At 36.0% G+C, this 10745-nt stretch overlaps 1 protein-coding gene across 1 annotated transcript in view; it reads left to right on the top strand.

The window, feature by feature from the left end:
• LOC145722514 (tripeptidyl-peptidase 2-like) overlaps positions 1-10745 on the top strand; it is a 306110-nt gene that overhangs the window by 185551 nt on the left and 109814 nt on the right. The gene's annotated exons all lie outside the window — the stretch shown is intronic.

The raw sequence follows: 10745 nt of genomic DNA on the forward strand, positions 1-10745 counted from the left end.
CAATGATAATTTACTTGATCTCTCTAGGCCTCAAGTTGTGCATGCATTTGTGAAGTGGAAATAGGATTGAAGTTGTGATTCACAGGGTTGTTTTCAGGATGAAATCAATGTATGTACAGTACATGATGAAAAGTAAACTTTCAGAACATTTTAGCTGCTGCTATTACTGTTTTTGGATTTCTGATTGTTGGAAATGACCAGAGACAGGGGTGCATGGTGGAGAGTTCAGAAATACAGTCCTGCCCCAGTGCATTTCAGATTATAACAAAGAAAGCTAACCAGCACTCATAAAAAAATTACCAACACTAGCATATGAGTCAATTTGTACATTTGTGATACACAATGCTAAATATTTTTAATTAACTATCGTATTATTTTTCTAGATCACCTAGTGAAGTATGATGGTTATATGGAATTGGAGTTTTTGTTTGTTTGATCTGTTTTGTTCTGTTTGCCCTGACCAGGTTGATGTATTACTGGCAGAGCAGTGCATTTTCCTCCTGGCTTTCACAATGTAAACCAGAATCACTGTTACTTTGCCTTGATCAGAGCTTGCACGGAGATGCAGTCATGCAGAAAAAAAGGAGACAAGGACACAAAATCTAGGGTTGTGTGAGCAGTGATGGGAAGCAACTAATGTCCTATAGCTCCTCTTTTTGTGAATAATTTGGTGACCCTGACTCTAAAGCAGCCCAACAAATCTTTACTCTAGACTTCAGAGCAACTATAATAAATGTTGGAGGGAGTATATCTTTGTGGTTAAGACCTTGGGCTCCAAAGTCAGACTAGATTTAGACTCTGGCTCTGCAGCTTACCAACATATTGACCCTGGCCCATTTATTTTACACTCTACCCATATTTCTCATCTGAAAACAATGGGAGACAGAAATAAGCAACTATTCTCATTCCTGTGAAAGTATACATGTAAAGATGTTACACACAAACAGTGGTGATGACAATGATGATGATGGTGGTGAGATAAGCAATGTTGGAAGCAGTTTTTAGGTCACTAATTTACTCATTACAGAGATATGCACATTTTTTTCAGTCAATGTGTTGGACACTAGCAATAGAAAATTTTTGCCTCATGAAGGTAAAATTGAATGGGAAATCAACCAAGTTCTGCAGTTTAACATAGGAAATAGGTATAACTTCGTGCAAGATATGACAGAAACCTAGAAGAAAATTGTATAAATGAGACTGAGCATTTAGAGAAATCTGTCTAGGAAAGGTAAAGGTGTATGTAATCTTTCTAGACTCAAAAACTAAAGAGTTAACTTTTTGAAGAAGACTAGGAAACTGTAGACCGTGCAAAGATACAAACACACAAAACAGTAAAATAAAAACAGCATTACAAAACCAGGACTCAAGAATTAATGGTTGGAAAAAAAAAAAAGAATTTTAATGGTTGAATGACTGATCCCTAGCAGAGGCAAGCTTTAACATGTAGGAAAACAGAAATCCCTCATATTAGTCTCTGAGGAGAAAATAATGGCAGATGTGTTAATCTATCCCAAGCAAAGTCTGGTTTTACTCAATACAGCAATCCCAGATTTCATTTCAAGCAGAGCAGCCCATGAAAAAAGGTCAGTCTTAGAGTATTAGTCTCTTAGGTTGTCAGAGCTGAGAGAATGACTAGGTCAGTTTCCTAAATGGCAGCCAGTTTCCTAAATGGCAGTCACTATCATAACTGCATTAAAGACACTTAGGGAGTTTTTAAAAATACACATTCCTAGGTACCACTCTCAGACATTTTGAGAATGTTGGTTTAGGGTAAGACCTCTCTGCTTTGACACACCACCCCCAATCACCACCACCACCATGTTGTTCTGATGAATACTAGGTTTGTAAGCCTGTCATCATTTACCCCTTTTTCTGTGATCCCAAAGAGAAGAAACTTACCTTAAAAATCGCAAAATAAGTAAGCAAGAAAATTAAAACTAGAACCCAAGTCTTCTAACTTCCTACACAGAACTTCTCCTACTGGACTTTAGAAATAGTGTAAAGTAGTACTACCTTTTCCACTGGCTTTTTCATGATGCCAATCAGAGCAACCATTAGAATCATCTTTTTGAATATCAGCAGAGCTTCAGATCAGGAATCACAAAATAGCAGACTGTGGGCTGTTTCTGGCCAGCAAGCTGTTTTGTTCTTCTACACATAATTTTTTAAATGGTTTGTAATGCCTTTACATTGGACATGCCCTCTCCAATTGGCCAAAAGCTCTTCCACAGACAACTGACTTGTATCCAGATGTTTTCATTTATGTAATTTTCAGTCCAACCCCCTAGAAGCATTTGAGCTTGTGATCTAGGCACTAAAGAGCAATTAAAAGGAAAAAAAAAAAAAACCTTTATCAGAGAGTAATTTAACTAGCACCTTTTGAGTATATTAACAGATTAATTAATCTAATAATTTATTAATTTCAAAAATACATCAAAGCTACATAGGAAAAAAAAGTCTCAAATGTCTTTCATAGCCAAGCCAGCTTTCTCCACTCTCTACACTTCAACCTTGTGTGTACCAGATACCTCTTTCTCTAGACAGAGCTAACTCATGGCTGGACACCTAATGAGGGGCTGTGTTTGGTCCATCAGATTCTGTCTCTGAGAAAATTACAACTGCTACACTTAGAGATCAGGCCAATCAAATTCAGATACTGGACTTGTAAAGTTGAGTAGCCTCAAATACAGAGGCCACTTTCTGGGGACAAGTCATGATGTGGCCTCCTCTGCAAATAAGCAGTGTATACTCCCTGAAGTTAAAGAAAAGAAGATGCATGAAGAGGAGAGATGTATACACATGCCACCCCAGAGAAAAACAGATGGAGAGGGTAATTGTTTTTATTATCGATGACCTCTCAGGTCCTTTTTTCAGTTCCACATAAGGCATGGCTACAATTTCTGCTCTTGGCTTCAGACAGATGGTCGTTCTCATTTGCTCAGATTAGTTGGGTTGGATTTCCATTTCTTAAAACCAAACAATCCCTGGCAAAGACAGCCACCTTGGGATATACTTCAATCACAGAGGAAGGTAAGGATATGCAGAACAAGGGTTGACTTTGGAGGGCTGCCCAGAGAATGCATATCCACAGATAGTGGGGTCACTAGGAAGGCTTGGAAGCAGTGAACTTTGCAAGGGTGGGAGGGAGTGAATTAGGAAAATCTAAAGGAAAGACTCACTCTCCTAAAAAAGAAAATTTGGGCAGAAAAGGGTACAGGTTAGCAAAGTGAAACCAATGACAAATTCTACCTACTTCATAATTTTAACAGATGGCTGCCCCTGAGCTTATAAAATATCTTTTTTTTTAATTCAAAAATACTGGATCATTCATTTCTGCTAAAAGAATGAAATATCTTTTCAAAGCCATCAAAAGATGCAAGACTGTTTGGGGTATTTCTACCCACTGAAGTAATTAGGAAGCACTCTGAATTATATCATTCCAAAGATCATTGCAAATATTTACTTATATGTTTCTGTTGCAAATAATATAGTTGTGTTTTTGACATTTTACCTATAATGAACTTTAAAGTATAATCTGACCTACAAACAAGCTTATTTGGAAGCACTGAAGTTCCATGTGTGACTCTGAACCATTCTGTAACCACTGTAGAGCCTACACAGCAATCAGTAAGGATGGTTAGATCAGACATATTCTTTATAATGCTTTCTAGCCCAAACACTCCCTGATTATTAGTACTTAAGCTGCAATGGAAGCCCTTACAGTGAGCATGTGAAACCTGTAGCTCTGAGCCTAAGAAAATACCCAGTAATTCACGATCTTACTATAGATCTCCCACACTTTGCTCATACAATGAAAAAGGTCCTTGTTCTTCTGAATCTGCTTTCAAGTTCAGTACACTTTCCTAACTGCACAATTGAGGGAACAAAGAAAAATAAGACTCCTTCATGCTCATGCTTACTTTCCTTACTCCCACTACATGAAAACAATTTCTCTAACTGATTCTTGTGGTGAAGAATGAAGAATCACCCTGCAATCTGCTACCTGGACTATCTATTATTTGGCTATGATCAAATAATAAATTCATCAGTAAAATTAACAATCTTGGATTAGGAAATATCTGGTTCTAGCCAGAAATGTCATTCATTTGCCTTTTTATTCTTCTTGTATTAAATTTTGCTGTGATTATAATTACAAAATTATTTTTTGATCTGAAACTATAAGTTATTTTGTTGTAAAATGCAAGAAGATGAATGTAGTTCTCACATTTTTTTAAGTCCTTTGAAAAATTGAACACAAAAATCAGAGGAACTCAATGTTGCCATTATAATGCTGACTGAAAATCAATGCTTAAGTATTGTTTCCTTAGATTGAAGGTGTATTTTAGTGACACAGAAGTGAATAGAAGGCATGCTTATGGTAGTTTTTATAAACAATAGTGAATTTTATTATTTGAAGGTACAATTTAAGAGTAGCAAAAAATCTGCCTGTACTTTTGTGACAGTGAATGCAATTAGTCTGTATGTTGATTTTAATCTAGTAAAGTAAAAATGCCATGTAACAAGATTGTATAGTATTTGCACACACAAAAATTGCCATCTGAAAATATTTGTGAAAACGTATTTTTATGCCTGAATCTAAACTGAATGCATAATTTAGTACTTATTTTCAGAACAAATAGCCTGGAAAAATTTCATGCACAATTGATGATAATTTGAGTGTGCAATCCATGGCTTGAGCTCATTAACATATTCATTCTGTCTAAGCTCTGTGTGCAAATTTAAATTGTAGTTTTCCAAAAATCACTCATAACAACTCCAAAACATCAAAACCAGTCATTCTTAACACCAATGGTTGAGTTTGAAGATTTCCCCATGATAAGAAATCTTTTGGAAGATAACTTCCACCTCTGAAAAAAAGATCATAACAATACAGAATATAATTTACATTGGAGTTTACTAACTTAAAAAGTTAAAAAAAAAACTGCAATATATAAATAGAAATTTCATGTGGGAGTTACGAGGGGAAAAAGTGTCTGTGTTCATGTGTATGTGTAAAAGTCCTAGTGAAAATCCCAAAATACATTTTTCTGGTTTTGTCTTCTCTTTTAGAGAGTGATTTTTTTAACTTCAAAGTTGAGTTTTTAAAGTTGGTTTATATATCATCACAGTAATAAAAACATTTAAAAATAAGGGATATTAAGATATTTTTTTCTAAGAAAAATTTTACATATGTCTGTATTAACTAAAATCTCAAAACCTCTTTTTTAAATTTTATTTTAATCAGCATAAGTGTAAATGCTATTGTTGGGAAAGCAAAAGAGGCTTAGTTCTGATTTTAGACACATACTTTGCCTGCTATATTTGATACATGATTGTTTCAAGTTGATCATGGTGTGGTAGAATCCTTCATTTGTCTTAATTGAGTTGCAGTTTTATAAATTATTATACAAAGGAGAAAAAGATATTACTAGAAAGAAGTAGAATATTTTAAATAAACATGCTTTTGAAAATTTAATCAAAATCTAAAGCACTGATTTACTATATATAGTATTGTATAATATAGTACTCTAAACCGCTCATATTTTTCATAGAAATTTTAGACATCTCCCTCATTAAAATACATAACACCAGGTGTTTTTCATAATTTCAATATTTTCCATAATTCAAAAAAACATGATTCATAATTACGTTATGTTGAACATAAAAGTAAACAAACCTTCATGAATCTCTACAAACAAATAACGGATAAATCAATGAAACTTCTTGAGGAAAACACTGTCTATAAACCAAGGTAATATATTTGATAGTATAGTTTTGCAAGAGTACACCTTTCAGCACTGAGGCATTACATAAGAGAAATTGACAAGGTTACAATTTGTGTTGCTAATGGAAATTATTTTTTCAGGAATTAAGCTTTAGGCTATAAAGAATGACAGATATTCAAATACTCTTAAATGAGTATTTAAATCGAAAATTTCTATTCCTTCCTGCCCCCCAACAGAACTTCCATTCTGGATTCCAGCGTGTCATACACACAATTGAATTCTTAACAGCTGCCATTCAAAAGAACTGCAGAGGACTATTTGAAAGTAATATTTTGCTCTGTGTGACATCTAATTTTTTTCCCCTCAGAAATCATAATTTTTTTACACACCTCATAGTCTTCCTAACAGGAAACCAGCTCTGCCTGTCATTTTGATTGGGGAGGAACCTTGTTTTCCAGGTCACTGGCTTGACTCCTGGAGACAAGATATTCATGAGGGACCTGGATGGGGAATTTACATCTCCGTGCAGTTTTCCTCTCCATTTGCCAGCACACCAGGTCAGTGAGCTGCTCTGTCAGAGCGAAGATAATGGCTGCCGTAGTGCCCCCTGCTTATTACACACTCAGTGCTTCTGACCTTCTTGGGAAACCTCCCAAAGCATTCTGATTCGAGGCATCCCCCTACTCTTTAAGACCCTCTCACACTCAGAGCCTCCTGTCTGAAATACAACATTATTCATGACTTGGGACGAGGCTATTCCCAAATACCAGATTTCAAACTTTTTCCCTCCACTAAACACTTACTGAATGTGCAGAGAAGAAAAATAAAATCGTTATGTAGCTTTTAAATTTAAATTTTATAAAATAAACACCCCAAACCAGTGCATCCAATTCAGCCAAAATAAAGTAAAATGAAATCATCAGTACAGTTGGGGGGAAAAAAAAGCTCATAGCTTGTCAACCTCTATTTACAACTTGAGCTAGTCATCTTTAAAAGAAATAAATATCCTATATTTTAGACACCAAAATAACAAAATTTTATTTTTGCAGAAATTAAATTAGATATATTTTTAGTAGATTGTAATGCTGTCTTTGGATCTGGCAAAATTACAAGTGACTCCTCTTCCTGTGCTAATAATGTCTTAATTTGATTCTTTTCTTTGCAATATAATGGATATTTTGGGACAATGAGAGACAGAAACTAAGCATATGGCTAACTGTGCCTTCATTTTCTAACCCAAACATTCAAATATTATGTGAAATAATTCCACTCTCTACTTGATTTTCTTTTTAATTTATTTGAACAACCAAGCACTCTAACACTCCTCTGATCATTTAGATGAGGAATCAGTAAAGAGGAATTTATGTGCAAATGACATCAGTGTCTCAATATGGGGAGAAGAGTACCACTTCCTCTGGATCTGAGAGGAGGAGGCCCACAGGTAGTTTCTTATCACAACTTTCTCACTTCATTTTTGATACACTCAATGCTCAATGGTGACATCAGTAAGCAAGCACAGTCCAGGCAAGAGGGGCTCTCACCAGAATTTTTCAAACATTCCAAATCCCCTCTCTTTATTTCAGTAAATAGCATATTTGTTGGTAAAAGGAGCACATACATTCCAATACAACTTATAAAAACTTGCAGAGTGAGTATTTTTTCTCCAAAAGGAGAAATATAATTATCTACTGATGCTGGAGGGGCTCCCCAAATATTTTCCCTAAGTAATGTCTTTTGTATATTTTTAATTTAAAAACAATCTCAGGAAACAAACTGAAGGTTGCTGGAGTGGAGGGGGTGGGAGGGATGGGGTGGCTGGGTGATAGACACTGGGGAGGGTATGTGCTATGGTGAGCACTGTGAATTGTGTAAGACTGATGAATCACGGACCTGTACCCCTGAAACAAATAACACATAATATGTTAATTAAAAAAAAAAGAAAAAATTTAAACTGAACTTTCATGATGTACTAGAAACATGTAACTACTATATAGGGTAACAACCAAAAGAAGAGAGTCATTAGATTATATGAGTTTGCATTTTGTTAAGTGTAAAGGGGTATTACTATTGAGGACTGATTTGATGGATGTAGAGATTAAAAAGAATATATTTACTTTTTTAGAAATAGAAAGTTCTGCAAGTCCTGTTACATGCCAGTTGCCTTGGGACATTCTCCATTCAGCTCTGGCATGTAGTGGCAGGCAGTGAATGACAAAACACAACAGGACAGAGGTGCCCCTATCAATATCCAACATCCACATCACAGGACAAGCTTCCAGAATAGATTCAGATTTTATCAAATGTTTACCAACATTTTGGTCTCAGAACCTCTTTCATTCTTAAAATTCTCTTTCTTTCATTCTTAAAAGATCCTAAAGCACTTTTGTTTATGTGGGTTATACTGCTTGACATTTAATACATTGGAAATTAAAAGAAAACATTTTTAATGTTTATTGATTTATTAATTTTAAAGTAACAGTAATAAACCTATTATACATTAACATAAATACTATTTATGAAAATAACTATATTTTCCCAAACAAAATAATTAGTGAGAAAAATGTCATATTCACACTTTTGAAAATCATTTTAATGTCTGGGTTAATAGACAACAGTTTGATTCTCTTATCTGCTTTAGCATTTAACCTGATTCAACGTGTTGGCTTTGTTGAACTGTGTGAAGGAAATCTGCCCTTGCACAGATATGCAGTTGGAAAAGCCAAGCATATTTTAATAGCCTTTTCAGATAATTGTGTATCTTATTCACTGACACTATACCAAAACTCAACCTGTGGTAATTTCTTAATGGTTATTTTCAATGTGGTCTCTAAACCTATAAAAATTTTTTGTTCCACTTAACATTAAAGACAGTCTATTTTCCACTTTTTTTTTTTTAAAGATTTTATTTATTTATTTGACAGAAAGAGAGAGAACCAGAGAGCACAAGTGGGCAGAGGGGAAGAAGGAGAGGGAGAAGCAGGCTCCCCAGTGAGCAGGGAGCCCAACACCGGAGCTCGATTCCAGGACCCTGAGATCATGACCTGATCCAAAGGCAGACGCTTAACTGACTGAGCCACCCAGGTGCCCCTATTTTTCACTTTGAATGCATCTTTTACCCATGCATGATTTTGTAGCAACATAAACTGGTCTCTGGAAAATATTGGGCCACTGAGTTATGCAGATATTCCAAATATTGACACATTTACTTATATAATGCCAAAAATACCATACATATATAAAGATAGGTCACTATAGATCACAGTAGAAAAATCTAAGTGTTGGGCATTAGAAAAATCTAAGTGTCAAATTCAAGTTTCAAATTCTGATTTTTGTTTGAAGGCTCAAATGGTATTACTACCACCAAACACTGCCAGCTGTTTTCCTTAAAGTGACACACTCACATTGTTCACTTTTGAGAAAATATCTTCCAAATACCTAAGTATGCATAACCATAGTTGGTTAGTTCTGTTTTCAAGTATAAATGTACTCCAAGAAAAAAAGTAGCTAATATTGCTGGTAGCTCCAGTGATCGCATAAATTCTTCTCACAAAACAAGCTTCATAATTTGATATGCAGCAGAAAGACGCTCCATGAATTTTTGTCACACAGAATATTTAAAAATCTTAAAGATCAGGATATAATTAAACTATACATTTTTACTCCACCTAGGATACCCTTAAGTGGAACTGGCATTACAACTTGGCATCACTGCCTTGAGTTTTACTATAGTACCAGTAGTTTGATCCACAATTGCTTTTGCATCATCAGGGTAAATGTCAACACAATGAAAAAGGCAAAGAACACAGGAAAACAGTTTTGACTTCCGGGATCCCGTGAAAGGGTCTCAGGCAGGAGGCCACAGATTAACACCTGAAGCACTGCAGAGTTCTACACATTTACTTGCTTCCACCAGCCAATTCTAAAAAGTTCAGAAAACTTAATGAACACAACACTTCAAATGTTAGCAGAATTAATGTCTAACTCCTTTTAACCATCAAATCTTAACTTCCACTAACTACAAAAGGATCTTCACAGGACTATAAAGAAGCAGAGGAGCCCACTGGCAATAAACCACTCTACCTGAGGATACCCTTTAGAGTCCATATGCTTCATATATGAATGTGCATCCCATATAGCCCATGGATGTCTTTTGTGTTCTTGGGTAACATTTTAGTTTATTATTTTTTTAAGATTTTATTTATTTATTTGAGAGAGAGAGGGAGAGAGCACAAGCAGGGAGAATGGCAGGCAGAGGAAGGAGCAGGCACCCCACTGAGCAAGGAGCCTGATCTGGGGCTCCCAGGACCCTGAGATCATGACTTGAGCTTAAGGCAGATGCTTAACCCACTGAGTCACCCAGGTGCCCCCTTGGGTAACATTTTAATTCTCAATGCCCAAGGAACTAAGCATTGTTTATACCCAGAATACTGACAAACCTTCTCATGTTTTTTTAAAGTATCTCTTTTTTGGGACGCCTGGGTGGCTCAGTCGGTTAAGCATCTGCCTTCGGCTCGGGTCATGATCCCAGGGTCCTGGGATCGAGTCCCGCATTGGGCTCCCTGCTCCACGGGGAGCCTGCTTCTCCCTCTGCCTCTGCCTCTCTCTCTCTCATGAATAAAAAAAAAAAAAGTATCTCTTTTTTAATTTTTTAATTTAATTTTATTTTATTATGTTATGTTAGTCACCATACAATACATCATTAGTTTTTGATGTAGTGTTCCATGATTCATTGTTTGCATATAACACCCAGTGCTCCATGCAATACATGCCCTCCTTAATACCCATCACCGGGCTTACCCATCCCCCTCCCCCCTCCCCTCTGAAACCCTCAGTTTGTTTCTCCGAATCCATAGTCTCTCGTGATTCGTCTCCCCCTCCGATTCCCCCCCTTCATTTTTCCCTTCTTTCTCCTAATGTCCTCCATGCTATTCCTTATGTTCCACAAATAAGTGAAACCATATGATAATTGACTTTCTCTGCTTGACTTACTTCACTTAGCATAATCTCCTCCAGTCC

The sequence above is a fragment of the Leptonychotes weddellii genome, chromosome 7 (assembly GCF_054177405.1).
Source record: "Leptonychotes weddellii isolate Sample4059 chromosome 7, ASM5417740v2, whole genome shotgun sequence".
In the NCBI taxonomy this organism is placed as follows: Eukaryota; Metazoa; Chordata; class Mammalia; order Carnivora; family Phocidae; genus Leptonychotes; species Leptonychotes weddellii.